Genomic DNA, 20,637 nt, shown 5'->3' with positions numbered 1-20,637 from the left:
ATCCTGGTCACTTTCCCCACCTGGGCTGTGCTCAGAGGCGAGCATCAGAAGCTGCTTCTCTCTGCCCTCCCCTTATACAGCCCAGGGGAGGAAAGTGACCTGGGTGCAAGGAGCTCTGAAGTCACTCCTCACCCCCCCTCAACCCCCACAGCCCCTAGGGGTGCCCGGAAGAGCAGCATTCCAGAGAGAAGAAGGCAGCAATGCCAGCTGCCCCATGCACACAGGTCAGTTTCCCCACATGGGTGCAGGAAGGACACAGCAATTAGGGGTGAATGGGGTGCAGGAGGGGAGTATGGGAGTTAAGGGCAAAGGGGACACAGTGTAGGGGTTAGGGCACAGGAGGGGGCAGGGGTTAGGGGTGAAGGAGGTGCAAGGGTTGGGAGAGCAGGAACTAGGGGCAAAGAGGGAGTGGGGAGCCCACAGGGGCCTAGGGCAAAGGGAGTACCAAAGTGCAAGTTTTGCCCAGGGTGCCATTTTCCCTAAGGCTGGTCCTGGTGAGGAGTTTCCCCATTGATAACATTTCTTGCTGGGAGGGGGAAGAAGAGAAAAGAGGTGTTTTCTCTCTCTTTCCTCTTCATTTTTTCCCATTCCTTCAATTTCAGAATTCTCCCTTGTATTTCAGACTGGGATTAAAGGCAGCTCCAGACTTTCCCTCTCTCCCTTCTGGGAAATCAAGTTCAAGTTTTTACAAGGAACTAAAGAAGCCTCAACGCTGCATCTGAATTAATGTCACATTTCTCACTACTTGACAGAAAGAAATGTCATGTCAATCCCAGGTGAGTCCGCTCCAGTCATGCTGTAGGGCATTGCGTCACCACGTGGTCATTTCACTTCCCTCCTCAGTTTCACCCAGAGACACAATTTCCTTTGCACAGATCCATGAACAGCAAAACCTTTCTGTGTCTCTAGTCTGAGCGAGCGCATTCAATTGCATTGAAACCTTCTCTCCTGCAATGGCAACTTCAGACAGAGGGGATGTGGCCACCTTCAGCCCTGACAGTGAGATATTCCCTCTCCTCTTTCTTCATTCTGCTGCTGTTATTCCATGAAACGTGAAAGATGGAATAAAAAGCTAGGTTTACTCCAGGGTGAGGAAAGAAAGGAGCCACCAACTCCCCAAAAAATCTCAGTGACCCAAAGAAAACCCACCCCTGCTATTGGAGATACAACAGGAAAAGGGACAGTCTCAATTGTCAAAGCAGGGAGTGAACAATCTACAGCAAAATCATTAACCACAAACACACTCTAACCATGCTCCAGCCAGTAGGGAAATGGGCAGAAATTCTCGCTGTTCAGCCATGGCCACACTTACAGAACTGCACAGCAGTGAGTGTGCTGGGTAAGCTGGTCTGAGCAAACAATTGGAAATGACCTTTCAATGAGAACAGAACCATAGTGTAGAAAAGCCCCTGTATTAAGTGGTTGTGGCTGAGTGCTTAGGGAGCTGGCCTAGGAAACCATGGGGGGGTCTTTCTATGGAGGTTTGGTTCTTGCCAGCTAGGGAAGGCTGGTGTGTGGTGTCTTCATGGCTGTACTTTCAGTGCCTGAGCACCCAGGGAGCCAAGTCTAGTCTTCCTCTCAGGCCAAGGACAAGTCTACATTTCAAACATTGAGTCGACGCTGCTGCAGCTCGGTAATGAAGATGCTCTGTGCCAGGGTTACTGAAACTTCATTTCACTGCAACCCCCTGCTGCCAGAGAAATTTACTACATAACCCTGGGAAGGGGGACCAAACACCAAGCCCCTCCACACTGGGCCGGGGGGAGCTAAAGCTGAAACCCAAGCCCTGCCCCACTGGGGGGAGGGCAAAAGCAAAGCTTGAGGAATTCAGCCCTGGGTGGCGGGTAATCAGTCTTTTGGCTTCAGACCCAAGCCCCAACAAGTCTAACGCCAGCCCTGGTGACCCCATTAAAACAGGGTCACGACCCCCCCTTGGGATCTTGTCCCACAGTTTGAAAACCACTGCTCTGTGCTGATGGGTGTTACGGATTACACCTGTAGGACACGCACACAAATGCTGCGAATTACACCTGGTTGGACATGCACAGTTCGAATCTAGGGTGAGGCACATAAACAAAGTCCACAACTGCAGAGTTCCCAAAAAACACCAAGTTTATTACGCTCGAGCGTGGTGTCCCCCTGCTAGCCAGGAGGGGACCCCGAATACAGATTGTACAAAGGTTATATACTTTTTGAGCAAAGCATGTTGCCCTCGTGCATCGGAAACCTTAGCCAAGAAACAAACCCTTTTCTTATCTACCACCTATCCCTGCTTGGTGCATTCCTCGTGCTAAACTAGTATGTTAATTACAGAGCATGGCCCTAAAGCCATGCATCAGTAACTTTTATTATCAGGATGGGAGGCCTCACATCAAAGGCCAGGAGATAGGGAGTTAGGGACAGACAAAGAACAGATACCGGGAGTCAAGGCAGGCTGGAGACAAGGAGGAGGATTTTCACAGGGATTCAGTATCTAAGGAACACCCCTCCAGGTGCATGATGTGCTTGCTTTTAGACAATGGTGGGCCCCAAATCAAAATGGAGTCACATGTGCTAACTTTTCCTTAACAGTCCTCCCATTTTTTTGTACATCAGTAAGCTATATTGTTGCTGAGTAACCGTGCTACAGGGTTAGCAACTGCCGACAGCACATACTGCAGCATTGTAGGCATACAAAAAACAACACAAAAGCAATAACAACGAAAAGGATGAAATACAAAATACACCATCCTCAAGCCCCCACATCCGGTAGCCATGAGGTGAGCCAGTTCCAGACCTCCTGGAATCCGGCGCTGGTATTGTCGAGGCTCACGTGGTGGAATAGGGCTGCCTCTTGCTTGAGGATGTGGATGTCAGTTTCCACCCTATGGTGCTGATTTACAAATACACAACAGCTTGAGTTGACCAGAGCACAAATCCCGCCCTGATTTGCAAGAAGATAATCCAGGGCTAGGCGGTTTTGCAATGCAGTTTGGGATAGCTGAGTTACTTCAATTTGAAGGGCAGATAGAGCATCTGCAGTAGCATTTGCCATTAGTTTCAAAGCAGCTGAAATGTTAACTATAGCTTTTTCCAGCTCGCTTACTCCCAACCATGGCAGAAACCAATGCACAAAGGAGTGAAAGCCTCTGGGCCGTTGAGAGAGGGGGTTTAAAGGAATACTTCGTTGGTCTCTCCACACTAGATTGTGGATTTCTCCCCGGGTCAGGTTCTGGTGTACTGTCACGGGGGGTACTATAGCCCCTAAGTTACATGTACCACACCATCCTGCTGGGAGAACCTTATAGGCTGTGTGATTGCATAACCAATACCAGCCAGACCCCTCGGGGACTGGCCACGGGGTCCTGGAGTAGGTGGAGGGGCCTCCCGCACCAGAGCTGATTTGGGTGGTGTCCTTACACCCCACAAAATTCCCTACAAAAACTGTATTTTCTATGCCCTTACGTCGTGACACACATAAAGCATAATTACCCTGGGCCACCATATCAATAGACCATATTTGGATTGTAACATTCCAGTTAAATGTAGTGTTTGCCCATAGCTTAGTTTGGAGTGTTCGATTAGGGGGGATAGGAACCTCTACCAACGGGACCCCCTGACTCAAATATGTGGGGGTATGAATACAAATCTCAAGTTTCAGTGGGGGAGGTTTAAGTTGGATATTAGGAAAAACTTTTTCACTAGGAGGGTGGTGAAACACTGGAATGCGTTACCTAGGGAGGTGGTAGAATCTCCTTCCTTGGAAGTTTTTAAGGTCAGGCTTGACAAAGCCTTGGCTGGGATGATTTGATTGGGGATTGGCCCTGCTTTGAGCAGGGGGTTGGACTAGATGACCTCCTGAGGTCCCTTCCAACCCTGATATTCTATGATTCTATGAAATCCAACACTGCGTTCGATTTACACCCTGTTTGATAGCATGAGTTAAATTGAAGACGCTATTGCCCTCCCATCCTTGTACTGGACTTGGGAATAGGGAGAGGAACCCCCCAGGCAAACCCTACCAATGTCGACATCCTCCTTTGTACCATGGAAAAAACAACACCACCAATGTAAGTCCGATAAACAGGAACACAAGAAGTCCTGGTGGGCTATAAAGGTCCCAATAGCTGGAAAGCTTAGTCCATGGGTTGGTCGTGGTGTTCATTCGTGAAGTGGCTTGTCCAATGGCTTGTCAGGGTCAGGTGGGGGTCCCAGCACCAACTTAACGTAGCTATGGTGGATTCAGGAACCTTTACCTGCAAAGGAGTGGTGGCAGATGGTGGCAGTAATGTTCGTGGCTGTAAGGCGTTTTTGGTATTCATACTTGCCCACAAGCACAGAGTCCAGCCCCTGGAAGAAACCCACCCCACCACTTCACTTCACATTCCCAAGAATACATCCCGCAACTTCCTCCCTGCCAATGTAAAATGCTCCGTCTTTGCCACCAAGGCCAATTCTCAGTGTCTTTTGCAGTTCGGAATTCTTGGATCTTGATGTTTTCAGCAGAGCAGGCGTTCCTTCTTCTCTCTTGGAAGAGTCATGGTTTTGCATTATACAGGGGAGAGGTTACTAGCACGTCACCCTGTAGTGCTTTGGTTTCTTTAGCAAATACTGAATGCAGGTTAGCTCTGTCATTGGACAAGGGATAGGTTACTAGCACTTCACCTTGTCCTTTTCCCTGCTGTCCAAAAGGAGGAAAGACAAAAAAAACCCAGAAGGAGGGACAGGCGGATCAGTAGTCGAAGTGAAGTTATCTCGAGGTGGAGGGGTCTTTTTGCAGTAAGAAGCATGGGTCCAGGCAGTCAGTCCTTGGCACTTCACAGCGGTATTGGTAGTTAGCAGGACTTAATAAGGGTCTTTCCAGCATGGGGCCAGAGTAGTCTTTTGTAGATGGACCTTTATGTAGACCCAGTCACCTGGTTTTAACAAATGGCAGGTTTGCTCAGGATTCTTGAAGCAGGACTTCTTTCACCTGTAAATACAGAGACCTCACACATTTCATTAACGTCTGGCAGTGTGTTGCAGATCTCACAGCTGCTTGGGCACATTCAAGCCCCCCTCTTTCTTGGCTGTTAGCCAAATCCTAGCTGTGAGTAGTGTCCTTGGGCAGGCCAGTGTCTTATCTTTGGACCGAGCCTGCCAGCTACAGCGTTGAATTAGCTCTTTTTTTGTTTGTTTGTTTTTTCTTCTTTCCTTCTTGGCTTTTATTAACCTGCAAAGGAAACTTACTTTTTATTTATACACCTTTGTTTAAAAATGAACACATATACATTGCCCATTATACAGCACTTCAGTCTTATTGTTCAATGTATGCCACATACACCCTTCTAGGAAAATGACTTTATTACAGGGCTTTGGAGCAACAAGCCAGGACAAGGACACCCATTTTTGAGGAGTCCACTTGGTACAACCTCTGGTGTCCAATAGCTTTCCTCCCTCCCCAGCCCTCTGGCGAGAAATTTGAGGTAGCCAGAAGGATCTCATCTATAAGATGGGGAGTGGGTTACCCTTTCATGTCATTGCTTCCAAAGACTGTTGGTGTGCAAATTTTAACAACAATTTTTTTCAATTAAAAGATCTGGCCAATGAAATTTTTTTTTTTTTTTTACTTAAGCAAATGTATTAAACTTGAGTATATCACATTTTTCTGATATTATCCAAACACTTTGTATTCCAAGTTGAATAAAAGAAGTATCTGCATTTTGATTTAACCCTTCTATTTAGTTTTAAACTAAACTGTCCTATGAAAAATTAAACACAGCAATTCTGGCCACAAGACAAACACCACAAGACAGGACATAGAACACAGAACAGAATTCCTGTTGTGCCAGTAAATTCATGAGATGTTGAATTGCTTTTTAGCTGGCATCAGTTTTCTCTGATTTTCTGAAAGACAAAAAGAACATAGATCTACACCTTCTGGGCAGTCAGTCATTGCTTAAAATATTTCCTTTTTATACAAATACCCTTGTTAATTCCAGCAAAACAGGAATTACACATATTTTTTTGTATTTGTTTCATAGGCAGCCCAGGTTTTAGTGGCTTCTACCTTATCAGTTAGGTAACTTACATTAAAACAAATGCTTTCCGGCTTGCTTTTGGATCCACAGCTTAAAGATTCTTACTTTAAAAAGGGCACAATAAACTTTACCAGACTTTTGATTGCCTTTTACTTTTAACTCCAGCTGTTAAACACACAGTGACCTGAAATGGAAGACACCACCTATTGTAGCCCCTTGGAGCCTAGTAGGATATTAATTAAGTAGCACTGTATAATTGCATTCCTTTGGAAAAGGGCCCATTTTCCTTAAAATGGCTGCAAAGAAACCAAGAATTCTTTTTCTTTCCAGTATTTCACAAAGTTCAACTGCTTAATTCTTTCCAGCAACTACAGAGTTAACTTCTCACTTTCCTTTCTTAAATCACTTGCTTATTTCCCAAAACGACACCCAATTAACTCAGATTTTACCATTTCAAGTATTATTCCGGGATTTACATTTCCCATTCCTGTAATTATTTACTCCTCTTTTTCCACTATGAGCTCCACTTTTTCAGCCTGTTTTCCAATCTCTCTCTCTGTTGCCTGCCCGCTTGGGCCCGATCCTGTTTTTCTCTCTGAACTGTCCCTTCCATGAGCACCAGCTTTGTTTCACTCACTACCAATTTAACAAGGAGCTTGGGCTTCTTAACTACCCCCCAGCCCTCCTGGTCTCTTCTCTTAAATATTCTCACTCACAAGGGCTACCCAAGTCCTCCCCCGTGGGGCTTGTCACCTGGACAGAACGCATGGCCAATTGGCAAGCAACGAGGTCACGGGCATAAGTCAGAAAGCCGAGGGTAAGCCGGAGGAGCAGCAGAAGCAGGCATAGCACAGAGCGGGGATGGAGACCCCTGAGATGAATAAGAAAAGGAGGAGGAAAGAGGACATCCTTTCACATGCGCATAAGCCCAGTTGTCCCAGACATACCAATAATCCATCTGGGCTGGAGCTTTGTTCTCCAGCCTTTTCCTAAGCGCTGTTAATTTTTCCCCAGCAAAGGAACCATGCGGTGGCCATTCGAAAGGTGTTTGAGTTGTTAGTCCTGGCCACTCAACCACGCACAAGATTACAGCTTTTTTTTTTTTTTTAACCTAACCCATGGGTGCCAGAAATATTCTCCCAAATCTCGAGAATTTCAGCCAAAGGGGTCCCCTTACTTACACTCTGCCCAGAACCCATAATGGACTACCAAAAGGACACCAAATGTGCCACCTTATCGTCTAAGCGACAGCTCACACCCCCCCTCCTCGAAGTTCTCAAAGGTGAACTCACCCTGTGCCGGCTGGAGCTGTCCGAGAGGAGGAGTGCAGTCACGCTTGTCGGGGAGAGCCTAGGGTCCCTTCGTGGTCGCCAAAATTGAGGCGAATTACACCTGATAGGACACGCACACAAATGCTACGAATTATACCTGGTAGGACACGCACACAAATGCTACAAATTACACCTGGTAGGTCACGCACACTTCGAATCCAGGCTGAGGCACATAAACAAAGTCCACAACTGCAGATTTCCCAAAAAACACCAAGTTTATTACGCGCGAGCGTGGTGCTTCCCTGCTAGGCAGGAGGGGACCCCAAATACAGATTATACAAAGGTTATATACTTTTTAGCAAAGCATGTTGCCCTCGTGCATCATAGAATCATAGAATCATAGAATATCAGGGTTGGAAGGGACCTCAGGAGGTCATCTAGTCCAACCCCCTGCTCAAAGCAGGACCAATCCCCAATCAAATCATCCCAGCCAGGGCTTTGTCAAGCCTGACCTTAAAAACTTCTAAGGAAGGAGATTCTACCACCTCCCTAGGTAACACATTCCAGTGTTTCACAACCCTCCTAGTGAAAAAGTTTTTCCTAATATCCAACCTAAACCTCCCCCACTGCAACTTGAGGCCATTACTCCTTGTTCTGTCATCTGCTACCACTGAGAATAGTCTAGAACCATCCTCTCTGGAACCACCTCTCAGGTAGTTGAAAGCAGCTATCAAATCCCCCCTCATTCTTCTCTTCTGCAGACTAAACAATCCCAGTTCCCTCAGCCTCTCCTCATAAGTCATATGTTCCAGAACCCTAATCATTTTGTTGCCTTTCGCTGGACTCTCTCCAATTTATCCACATCCTTCTTGTAGTGTGGGGCCCAAAAATGGACACAGTACTCCAGATGAGGCCTCACCAATGTCGAATAGAGAGGAACGATCACGTCCCTCGATCTGCTGGCTATGCCCCTACTTATACATCCCAAAATGCCATTGGCCTTCTTGGCAACAAGGGCTCACTGCTGACTCATATCCAGCTTCTCGTCCACTGTAACTCCTAGGTCCTTTTCCGCAGAACTGCTGCCTAGCCATTTGGTCCCTAGTCTGTAGCTGTGCATTGGGTTCTTCCGTCCTAAGTGCAGGACCCTGCACTTATCCTTATTGAACCTCATCAGGTTTCTTTTGGCCCAATCCTCCAATTTGTCTAGGTCTCTCTGTATCCTATCCCTGCCCTCCAGCATATCTACCACTCCTCCCAGTTTAGTATCATCCGCAAATTTGCTGAGAGTGCAATCCACACCATCCTCCAGATCATTTATGAAGATATTGAACAAAACCGGCCCCAGGACCGACCCCTGGGGCACTCCACTTGACACCGGCTGCCAACTAGACATGGAGCCATTGATCACTACCTGTTGAGGCCAACAATCTATCCAACTTTCTACCCACCTTATAGTGCATTCATCCAGCCCATACTTCTTTAACTTGCTGACAAGAATACTGTGGGAGACCATGTCAAAAGCTTTGCTAAAATCAAGAAACAATACATCCACTGCTTTCCCTTCATCCACAGAATCAGTAATCTCATCATAGAAGGCTATTAGGTTAGTCAGGCATGAGTTGCCCTTGGTGAATCCATGCTGACTGTTCCTGATCACTTTCCTCTCGTGTAAGTGCTTCAGTATTGATTCCTTGAGGATCTGCTCCATGATTTTTCCAGGGACTGAGGTGAGGCTGACTGGCCTGTAGTTCCCAGGATCCTCCTTCTTCCCTTTTTTAAAGATTGGCACTACATTAGCCTTTTTCCAGTCATCTGGGACTTCCCCCGTTCGCCTCGAGTTTTCAAAGGTAATGGCCAATGGCTCTGCAATCACATCCGCCAATTCCTTTAGCACTCTTGGATGCAACTCGTCCGGCCCCATGGACTTGTGCACGTCCAGCTTTTCTAAATAGTCCCTAACCACCTCTTTCTCCACAGAGGGCTGGCCATCTACTCCCCATGTTGCGATGCCCAGTGCAGCAGTCCGGGAGCTGTCCTTGTTAGTGAAGACAGAGGCAAAAAAAGCATTGAGCACATTAGCTTTTTCCACATCATCTGTCACTAGGTTGCCTCCCTCATTCAGTAAGGGGCCCACACTTTCCTTGGCTTTCTTCTTGTTGCCAACATACCTGAAGAAACCCTTCTTGTTACTCTTGACATCTCTTGCTAGCTGCAGCTTCAGGTGTGATTTGGCCCTCCTGATTTCATTCCTACATGCCCGAGCAATATTTTCATACTCTTCCCTGGTCATATGTCCAACCTTCCACTTCTTGTAAGCTTCTTTTTTATGTTTAAGATCCGCTAGGATTTCACCATTAAGCCAAGCTGGTCGCCTGCCATATTTACTATTCTTTCGACTCATCGGGATGGTTTGTCCCTGTAACCTCAATAGGGATTCCTTGAAATACAGCCAGCTCTCCTGGACTCCTTTCTCCTTCATGTTAGTCCCCCAGGGGATCCTAACCATCCGCTCCCTGAGGGAGTCTAAGTCTGCTTTCCTGAAGTCCAGGGTCCGTATCCTGCTGCTTACCTTTCTTCCCTGCGTCAGGATCCTGAACTCAACCAAGTCATGGTCACTGCCTCCCAGATTCCCGTCCACTTTTGCTTCCCCCACTAATTCTTCCCTGTTTTTGAGCAGCAGGTCAAGAAAAGCTCCCCCCCCAGTTGGCTCGTCTAGCACTTGCACCAGGAAATTGTCCCCTATGCTTTCCAAAAACTTTCTGGATTGTCTATGCACCGCTGTATTGCTCTCCCAGCAAATATCAGGAAAATTAAAGTCACCCATGAGAACCAGGGCGTGCGATCTAGTAGCTTCTGTGAGTTGCCGGAAGAAAGCCTCATCCACCTCATCCCCCTGGTCCGGTGGTCTATAGCAGACTCTCACCACTACATCACTCGTGTTGCTCACACTTCTAAACTTAATCCAGAGACTCTCAGGTTTTTCTGCAGTTTTCTACCGGAGCTGCTCTGAGCAGTCATACTGCTCCCTTACATACAGTGCTACTCCCCCACGTTTTCTGCCCTGCCTGTCCTTCCTGAACAGTTTATAACCATCCATGACAGTACTCCAGTCATGTGAGTTATCCCACCAAGTCTCTGTTATTCCAATCACGTCATAATTCCTTGACATCACCAGGACCTCCAGTTCTCCCTGCTTGTTTCCAAGGCTTTGTGCATTCGTATATAAGCACTTGAGATAACCTTCTGATCGCCCCTCATTCTCAGTATGAGGCAGGAGCCAGCCCCTCACAGACGTTCCTGCCTGTGTTTCGTCCCTGTATCCCGCTTTCTCACTTACCTCAGGGGTTTGGTCTCCTTCCCCCGGTGAACCTAGTTTAAAGCCCTCCTCACTAGGTTAGCCAGCCTCTTCGCAAAGATGCTCTTCCCTCTCTTCGTAAGATGGAGCCCGTCTCTGCCCAGCACTCCTCCTTCATGGAACACCATCCCATGGTAGAAGAATCCAAAGCCTTCTCTCCGACACCACCTGCGTAGCCGTTCGTTGACTTCCACGATTCGACGGTCCCTGCCCCGTCCTTTTCCTTCCATGGGGAGGATGGACGAGAACACCACTTGCACCTCAAACTCCTTTATCCTTCTTCCCAGAGCCACGTAGTCCACAGTGATCCACTCAAGGTCATTCTTGGCAGTATCATTGGTGCCCACGTGGAGAAGCAGGAAGGGGTAGCGATCTGAGGGCTTGATGAGTCTCGGCAGTCTCTCCGTCACATCATGAATCTTAGCCCCTGGGAAGCAGCAAACTTCTCGGTTTTCCCGGTCAGGGCGGCAGATAGATGACTCAGTCCCCCGGAGGAGAGAGTCCCCGACCACCACCACCCGCCTCCTTCTCTTGGGAGTGGTGGTCATGGAACCCCCCATCTCAGGACAGTGCATCTCATGCCTTCCAACCAGCGGAGTCTCCTTCTGCTCCCTTCCCTCAGACGTATCATCTGGTCCACTCTCTGCATTAGTACCTGTGGAGAGAACATGAAAGCGGTTAGTTACCTGTGTCTGCGTTGCTGAAACCTGGACATTCCCCCTTCTTCTTCTGGAGGTCACATGTTGCCAAGCCTCTTCAGTGGCCTCTTGGCTCCGCTCTGCAACCTGCTCTAAATCTTTAGAGCTTTGTGCCCATTGAAGCATATCCTGACTTTTGTCCAGAAAATCCTCAGTTTCTCGTATGCAACGCAGGGTCGTTATCTCTTGCTCCAGACCTTCAATCTTCTCTTCCAATATGGAGACCAGCTTCCACTTTGTACAGACGAAGTCGCTTCTGTCCTGTGGAAGAAAGACAAACATGGCAAATCCAGTGCAGGTCACAATAGCTGAGCCCCCCCGTTCCATACCACCTTCCTACTATGAGCTTCCTCAGAGAAGTTGGCAAGCTGTAAGCCTCACTGGGCTCACTCCAGGCGAACTCCCAGGCAAACTCCTGCTGTGAGCTGCTCTGCTGTCCCCCGCTGCTCAGCTGGTTCGCGACCGCTCAGCTGGTTCACGAAGCTCTGGCTATTTTTAAACAGCCAGGCTCCCCTGAAACAAACAAGCAGACAGCCCCAATGCCCGCCCTTAGAGTACAGAGTATCAGAAACCTTAGCCAATAAACAAACCCTTTTCTTATCTACCACCTATCCCTGCTTGGTGCATTCCTCGTGCTAAACTAGTATGTTAATTACACAGCATGGTCCTAAAGCCATGCACCAGTAACTTTTATTATCAGGATGGGAGGCCTCACATCAAAGGCCAGGAGATAGGGAGTTAGGGACAGACAAAGAAGAGATACCGGGAGTCAAGGCAGGCTGGAGACAAGGAGGAGGCTTTTCAAAGGAATGCAGTATCTAAGAAACACTCCTCCTGGTGCATGATGTGCTTGCTTTTAGACAATGGTGGGCCCCAAACTAAAATGAAGTCACATGTGCTAACTTTTCCTTAACATGGGAGAGAGTTTTCCTGTCAGTGTAGTTAATTCACTTCCGCAGGAGGTGGGAGCTAGGTCAGTGGGAGAAGCTATGTCAGTGGGTGTGCAAGTTGTGGTGTTTACCACATTTATGAAGTTTTGATTAAACCCCATTATTAAAACCACCTGCGGTCTGGGAGTAGAAAAGGAGCTTGATGAAGCAGGGTCTGTCCTTCAAAGTCCTGGAGATCATGACTCCAGCCCACTGTTGTTATGGGGGTATAGCTCAGTGGTAGAGTGTTTCATTGAAAATCAAGTGGTCTGTGTTTCAAATTCAAGTGCCCACTTATAAACTCTTTTTTTTTTTTTTTTTTAAAAAGGAAAACATTTTCATTTCCATTCTCCATTATGTTCATGAATTCCACTGTATGAGGATTCTTGAAATGACTGTAAACCCTCAATGTGTCACTGTGCAAATGCATAAAAACATAGCAAACCTGGCTATCAACTGAAATCATTCCAGTCTTCTGTGTCTAGTTTATGTTTTCATAAATTAAACAAAGGTATAATATGAATACACATTTGCAGATCCCTGTTCTTCAGGGGCTATTGTTAGGATATAGATATTCAGGGCTGTCTGTAAAGGCCTGTACTCTAAGAATTTAGGTGTATTCTTATCACTTGGCTAGTTCTAGAGGTATAAAAGAATCAAAATCACTGTCTGCCGGTGAAAGGGCCTTCTCTCACTGTGACAGTCTGAGGCCCTGTGCTTAGGGCTAAGGCCTTTGGCTAAGCAGCAGAGGCAGCCACAAGCTGGGAAGTGAACGGTCACCTCCTCACATTCCAACCTAGTCACATTGAAATAAGGTGCTATTTAGATGATAGGAATACAATCCTGTCCTGATAATGCCTATCGCCTCCAGGGAAAGGGAACTGCCTCGAAGATGTAAAAGGAAACTTAGTTTGATAGCATCCTGTCTGGCAAGACCTCACTTATCAATAGCTGGGATGTGAAATCCTCATTTCTGTCTTTGTTCTATCACTGTAGTCCCCATTTCCCTATTGTTTGTCTGTATCATCCCTGTCTAGTTCTGTGATTGTTTCTGTCTGCTGTATAATTAATTTTGCTGGGTGTAAACTAATTAAGGTGGTGGGATATAATTGGTTAAATAATCATGTTACAATATGTTAGGATTGGTTAGTTAAATTTCAGGAAAATGATTGGTTAAGGTATAGCTAAGCAGAACTCCAGGGTGGGGAAATTGGAATCATATTTAGCTAAAGGGGGAAATGGGAACAGGGACACAGGTGTAAGGCTCTGTGGTGTCAGAGCTGGGAAGGGGGACACTAAGGAAGGAAACTGGAATCATGCTTGCTGGAAGTTCACCCCAATAAACATCGAATTGTTTGCACCTTTGGACTTTGGGTATTGTTGCTCTCTGTTCATGCGAGAAGGACCAGGGAAGGAAGTGGGTGAAGGAATAAGCCCCCTAGCAGCTATGCTGTGCAGAAGAACAAGAACCACATCCAGTTGGGGTTCAGGAGTCTGATGAGCAAAGGCAACTTGGTGCAGGCTAAAGTCACCAGCACCTTGGCTCCTTCACATTCAACCAGCAGCTAGGACAAGGACATGGCATGAGAAGAAGACAGTGGCTCTGAGCAGGAATATAGCCACCAAGAACCTGGCTAAAGCTGCCAAGATCCCCAGGAAGACCACCACGCCCAAGTCTAGGAATAATCATCAGAATGCGGTGACTGCCGGGGGTCCAAAAAGGCAGAGAAAAGCCCTCAAAAGGTGTAATCTGCCAAGCCCCAGAAGGTGGTCAAGATCCCGCCTAAAATCAAGACTGGAGAGCCAACTTCAAAGCACCCAAAGCCAGGGATAAGAAGGTGCACTAAGAAAGAAGTGAAGAGATTTCTATTGGGATGACTCCTGCTCCCCAATGGCTCTTTTATGAATCACCATGGCGACCCAGAGAGATCAAAGTCCTGCAGAACAAACAGCCCCCTGGATAGTATAATGAAGTGGTGGCAGTGGGGGGAAGGGTTTCTCTTCCAGAGGGGAAGTGCTGTGTTTTGTGTAACACCTCCCAGATGTGTGATGCACTGACAGGGCAGCTGCCTAGAGCTCCCACATGAGCTCATTCTCTTTGACCTGCTTCTCTTGTTATTTCAGAACCAGCAGGAGTGGGAGTGTGTCCCTGTCACTTCACCAGCTATAGAACAGGCTCCGTCTGCATCCCATCTTTGATTAATCCCACTTTTTAATGTGTTCCTATTGTGATACTTTCCCAGTTCTCTGCCTCATTCTAACATTCTGGTCAGAGATTGACTATGGGGAGGAATGGACTAGTTTGCATGACATTTGGTAAGTTGCCATAGTAGGTGATTGAAAAGTCTGCTGGAGGTGGGCAAGAGCCTGTTACAAACATAAAATAGCTAAGCTTTACCAAACATACCTGTTACAGATTCAAACCTTCCTGTATACACACAATAGAAATCAACAGCCTCTGGAACAACTCTGACATCATAATAAAAAAGGCTAACAAAGGATGTGCTGTTGTCATCATGACTAAGTTGGAATATGAACAAGAGGCTGCTAGGCAGCTCTCTAACTCCACATTCTACAAGCCATTATCCTCTGATCCCACTGAGGATTACCAGAAGAAACGACACTATCTGCTAAAGAAGCTTCAGGCTTATTCACCCTGTATACTGGCACAGCAGCGAAGGCCAGAAAGGAGCAGCGGTTCTCACTGGAACATGTCCACCCACTGCTCACAGGCAATTCCCAGGCCCACCACAGCACACTATCTTGATGAGAAAGGATCCCACTCGGCCTAACCATTGCTTCTTTTCCTTCCACCCAGAACCCCGCTTCTTTTCCTGGGCTACAAGTAGCCATCCCTGGGATGCCAAGAGGCAGGCACAGGATTCAACCTCCCAGCAACCAACCACACCCCCCCAGGCTTTGGCAGAACAAACGGTGACTCTCTGCTAACCCCACTGAGGCACTTAGCTTCAGCCCTGCCTTCCTCAGCATGACTTTCCTCTTTTGCCCTATTCCTGCCTCACTCCCTCCTTTGGCAAGTCACGCAAAGGAGGGCAGCCGGAAGAGCCGGCCTCCATAGGCCAACGTCCTAGGGCAGAGGAGGCAAAGCCACAAGGCTCCAAAAGGTGACTGGCCTAGACCCTCTTGATTTCTCAGCTCATTTCACCACCCTCTGTCCTGCGGGGGTTGGGGTTACCCCAGGAACAGGCCAGTGGTAGAAGGAGGAGCGCCTTGCTGGACAGCTAGAAAAAGTAAGCCATCATGTTTCTGCCTGGTTTCGAACCAGGGGCCTTTTGCGTGTTAGGCAAACGTGATAACCACTACACTACAGAAACTCTGTTACAGAGCTCTGCCCCTCCCTTCAAATTCCATCCACTTGGCTGGCGCTCACCCTGGCACACACTTATGGGCAGACCTGGAGAAAGTGGTGGCAGCCCTTCGGTAGGTCAGCTGGTAGAGCAAAGGACTGTAGCTGGTGCTCAGGAAGTCATCCTTACGTCTCCCTTGTGACTCCAGCTTGAAGGAGAGCTTCTTTTTCTTCCCCTTGCTGAGAAAGAGCAAGAGAAGAAAGAAAGCTCAGGTGGGCCAACTTGGTGCACAAGCCCACGCTGCTTTTTCCTGCTGCAGAGCCCGAAATGAGGGACCCATGGCGGGTAAAGGCACGGCTGCACTTCCAGAAAACAGCCCACCCCTGCACACAAAGGGACAAAACAACATGCCGAAGCCTGGGATTGAAGCAGGGACCTTTAAATCTTCAGTCTAATGCGCTCCTGGCTGAGCTACTTTGACAGTTACTAGGTTTCTGTTTGGCCTGCTGTTTCTCTGTCTGGGATGTTTTTGTCAGCCATGGCACACAAAAAGGACCTCACTGTGAGTGGCCCACGAAGGCAAGATGAATTTTTGCCTGCCTTGCTCAGCTTGACTTGCTTCCTCCCCCCATTCCTGCCTTAGTTCCTGGCTTACCTGGTGGCTGCAGGCGACTGGGGCCTAGCGGCACGGGGAGGAAGTTGGGCAACTGAACCCTGGTGGCAAGAGGCCTGCTGCCACTTGGCACCCCACCCTGTATTCCCGGCTTTACCGACTGGCCGCCAGGGACTTGGTGCCCAGCAGCACAGGGGAAGGAGGTGGACAGATCCACCCTCGCCTTGAAGCTCAGGCTCATTAAAACATATGTTCAGTCTATGATGGCCAAGGAGAGACCGACATCACTTGCTATTTTATCACTTGAAAATGCCATTGGCCAGTCTTTGCATCTCTCTAATGCTGCACTTCAGTTCATGAGGACAAAGTCGAGAAAGTGACCTTTGAACTAAAGGACTCGGGTTAACAGTCGAACGTTGTTTCTCACTGTAACACTAGTTAAGACTGATCCACCCTGTGTTGGTGGCCGTTCAATTTCTAGATGTTAGTACATTTCAGTTACTGTTAAAATTTAAAAAAAAATTCTATATGCTTAAAGGAAATAAACTTTTGTGTTTGATTATTTCTGGCATGAATTAAAAACAGATGTACAGATCCTAGCCTGCAAATGTATCATCTTATATGACAGAGAAAATCACGCATACAAATTGTGCATCAAAATCATGAAATGAGTTGCAAATGCAATAAAAATAAAATATTCAGAAGTTTAACATGTGAGCGGGGGCACCGCAGACGCTTCTTGCCTGGGGTGCCTTTTGATGTAGGGGAAGCCTGTCGGGGAGAACAGGAGTTAGTTTCACATACCTATTTTCAGGCTGTAATCTGTGGGCACCCTGCTCTGTGGGAGGGATCCCCGTAGCCCAGACTCAGGGCTGGAACAGGCCCCTGTTTTAGGGGGAGGCTGCATGGTTTAGAGCAGGGGTGGCCAACCTGAGCCTGAGAAGGAGCCAGAATTTACCAGTGTACATTGCCAAAGAGCCACAGTAATATGTCAGCAGCCCTGCATCAACTCCACCCCCCCAGCTCTCACCGCCTCCCACCCACCGACTGCCCCGCCGATCAGTGTCTCCTCCTCCCTCCCCGCACCACCCACTCAGCTGTTTCGTGGCATGCAGGAGGCTCTGGGCGGAGGGGAGAGGAGCGAGGGCACGGCAGGCTCAGGGGAGTGGGCTGGAAGGGTTGGAGTGGGGGCAGGGCCTGTGGAAGAGCCAGGGGTTGAGCAGTGGGCACCCCCGGCACATTGGAAAGTTGGCATCTGTAGCTCCAGCCCCGGAGTCAGCACCTATAGAAGGAGCCGCATATTAACTTCTGAAGAGCCGCACGTGGCTCTGGAGCCACAGGTTGGCCTCCCCTGGCTTACAGCAATCTGATGCCTCAAACAATCTGTCTCTCCCAAAGTGTTGGATCTGCATCCCCAGAAGGCTCCTGCACTGCCTCCCCCTTTTCACAGTCTATAGAAAGGAGCAGCATCAAGGGTTAGTGATGAGCGACAAGGTACAACATGGGTGGCAGAGACTTCAGGATCCCAGAGCGTTTGCCTGTCTGGGGCATTTTGAGTGAGATCTCAGGGACACCTTGTAAGGCAGAATCCCAGGAATATATATGAAAGGAGCATAGGGCCATAAGGACGTAAGAACAGCCATACTGGGTCAGACCAAAGGTCCCTATAGCCCAGTATCCTGTCTTCCCATAGTGGCAAATGTCAAGTGCTTCAGAAAGAATGAACAGAACACGTAATCATCAAGTGATCTATCCCTTGTCGCCCATTCACAGTTCCTGGCAAACAGAGGGGAGGAACACCATCCCTATCCATCTTGGCTAACACCCTTTGATAGGCCTATCCTCCATGAATAGATCTGCTTCATTTTTTGAATGCTGTTATAGTCTTAGCCTTCACAATATCCTTTGGCAAGGAGTTCCACATGTAGACTGGGTTGTGTGAAAAAATACTTCTTTTTGTTTGTTTTAAACGTGCTGCCAATTAATTTCATTTGGTGGCCCCTAGTTCTTGTCTTAGGAGAGGGAGTCAATAACACTGCCTTATTTACTTACTCACACCAGTCCTGATTTTATAGACCTCTATAATATCCCCCCTTAGTCGTTTTTTTTCCAAGCTGAAAAGTCCCAGTCTTATTAATCTCTCCTCATATGGCAGATGCTCCATACCCCTAATCATTTTTGTTGCCCTTTTCTGAACTTTTTCCAATCCAATATGTCTTTGAGGTGGGGCAACCACATCTGCATGCAGTCTTCAAGATGTAGGCGTACCATGGATTTATATAGAGGCAATATGATCTTTTCTGTCTTACTATCTATCCCTTTCTTAATGATTCCCAAGATTCTCTTTGCTTTTTTGACGGCCGCTGCACATTGAGTGGATGTTTTCAGAGAACTCTCCACCGTGACTCCAAGATCCCTCTCTTGAGTGGCAACAGCTATTTTAGACCTCATCATTTTATATGTATAGTTGGGATTATGGTTTCCAATGTGCATGACTTTGCATTTATCAACATTGAGTTTCCTCTGCCATTTTGTTGCCCTTTCACCCAGTTTTGTGAGTTTTTTGTAACTTTTTGCAGTCTGCTTTGGACTTAACTCTCCTGAGTAGTTTTGGATCATCTGCAAATTTTGCCACCTCATTGTTTACCCCTTTTTCCAGATCATTCAGGAATATGTTGAAGAGTACTGATCCCAGTACCGACCCCCTGGGAGACACCACTATTTGCCTCTCTCCATTTTGAAAACTGACCATTTATTCCTACCTTTTAACCAGTTATTGATCCACGAGAGGACCTCCCCTTTTATCCCATGAGAGCGTAATAGAGCAGAATAGGGGTTCCTTGAGAGGGGGGAATAAAATGAGGATATATCAGGAGGTTGTACACATTTATTGTCCTGGTGAAAAAGTGTGTCTGATACTCAGCCTTTGCTGCTCCTGCCGGCTGTGACTGCTGAGGACATTTTCCTTCTCTCCTCCTGGGTCTCTCTTCTGCCAGATTCTTAGCCAGTGGGGCCGCCCTGCAGGCGATGGCAGAGCAGTTTGGTAATAGGCTTCCGGACTCACCACTTAAGAGCGCAGCTGCTGTAGCAGCTTGACTGATCATGGGCCACGTCCTGCAGCCCTGGCAGCCCAGGATAACCTCCCACTGATGGCAATGGGAATTTAGCCTTTGTAACTAGCTGCTGGTACCTGAGGTCTCAGATATGAAGTAAGCTGGTGGCACACAAAGCTTCATGCAAAGAAGTGAAGGATGTAAGCGAAAGAACAAAGTTGGCCACCTGGGGAGCTGCTGCAGTCCCATAACCACAGCTGGAAGGGAGAAGAGGAAAAACTCCCCGAAGTGCTCAAAGCAGCACCGAGAAAAGGAAGTTTGTCAGTGAGATCAGTAGCAATAAATATGAAATGAAGGAGTGCTTTCTCCTCTGTGATGCCATGTTTGCGAAGAGATAAAGCTTGCAAATATCCTGCTCTAATTTCAGGTTGGGTCTGTAACCATAATTGTTCTCTGTGGGAAGTGGCCTCTAGATAGTGATCTTTGGGAAGAGCTGGGCTGAAGAGCCTTCCTACGAACCAGGAGATCATGGCTTGGCCTGCCAGTTCTTCCTTGCTGAACCTGGCTTGTCTGCTAGGCTCCTCTTTTTGTATCTCTTCTCATAAAAAGAAAAGACCTCAGAGCACAATCCTTGTAAGTGCTCGTTCAGGACGGAGAGAGCTTCCTTGTGGCGAAGCCTTGGAAAGTGGCAAATGATAAGTCTGGAGCTGATGGAAAGTTACCATGACCAGAGTTGAGCTGAACTTGCTGTGAGTGAAACCCAGAGCACTAACCACTCTAGGATCACAGCAGCTTGTGGGAGAAGCACATGTGAGAAGCCCTCTGTCAACTCAGCTGTGGCTTTCCATGCACAGAAAGCCAGCCCACTCAAGGTCTGCAAGTTTTGTGGGAAATGGGGAACGTCTGTATTTGGCATTTGAAGCTGTTGTCTTGGACCATCAAGGGGAAGAGTTGCAAATAGCTAGTTGAGGAAGGCACCATGGCTTAGTAGGTTAAAGCACCTGTCTTGTAAACAGGAGATCCTGGGTTCAACTCCCAGTGGTGCCTGGTTATACAGCTTTTGTCTCCTCTGCTCATGTTTTCCTCTGTCTTCCTAGGAAACAGAAGAGACCTCCCTTGGCTTTGACTGCAATTGCTGTGACACCAGAGCTTGTGTCCCACGCCCATGCAATTCACTAGAAGTGTCTATGCACAGAGACCCTTCTAGAGGGTTCTCTGCAGGGCTTGCAGGAAATGGAGAATTACTGTGCTTTCACCTTTCATTTTATAGTTGATGAAAGATGGAGCTGTTATGGGAGAAGTCCTAGAGAGTGGCACCGTGGCAGAGCTTGCCAATAAACCTGTTAGATAAAGAGCAAATTCAGGATCCAGCATCCAGTGCTGCCTTGCTGAACGTGCCTCCTCTTGT

General features: G+C 47.7%; 2 protein-coding genes and 2 non-coding genes across 7 annotated transcripts in view; 2 read left to right on the top strand and 2 right to left on the bottom strand.

Moving 5' to 3' along the window:
• The window catches only part of LOC102943236 (zinc finger protein 883), a 2,438,435-nt gene that overhangs the window by 2,026,593 nt on the left and 391,205 nt on the right, over positions 1-20,637 (bottom strand). The window lies entirely within an intron of this gene.
• Positions 1-20,637, top strand: part of LOC114020163 (zinc finger protein 501) — a 1,907,800-nt gene that overhangs the window by 1,529,957 nt on the left and 357,206 nt on the right. The gene's annotated exons all lie outside the window — the stretch shown is intronic.
• Positions 15,518-15,590, bottom strand: TRNAV-AAC. The gene has a single exon. It is a non-coding gene; the product is annotated as a tRNA-Val (tRNA).
• Positions 20,203-20,276, top strand: TRNAT-UGU. The gene has a single exon. It is a non-coding gene; the product is annotated as a tRNA-Thr (tRNA).

The sequence above is a fragment of the Chelonia mydas genome, chromosome 28 (assembly GCF_015237465.2).
Source record: "Chelonia mydas isolate rCheMyd1 chromosome 28, rCheMyd1.pri.v2, whole genome shotgun sequence".
In the NCBI taxonomy this organism is placed as follows: Eukaryota; Metazoa; Chordata; order Testudines; family Cheloniidae; genus Chelonia; species Chelonia mydas.
Note: the sequence above shows the minus strand (reverse complement) of the source record. Positions and strands in the feature narration are given on the sequence as shown.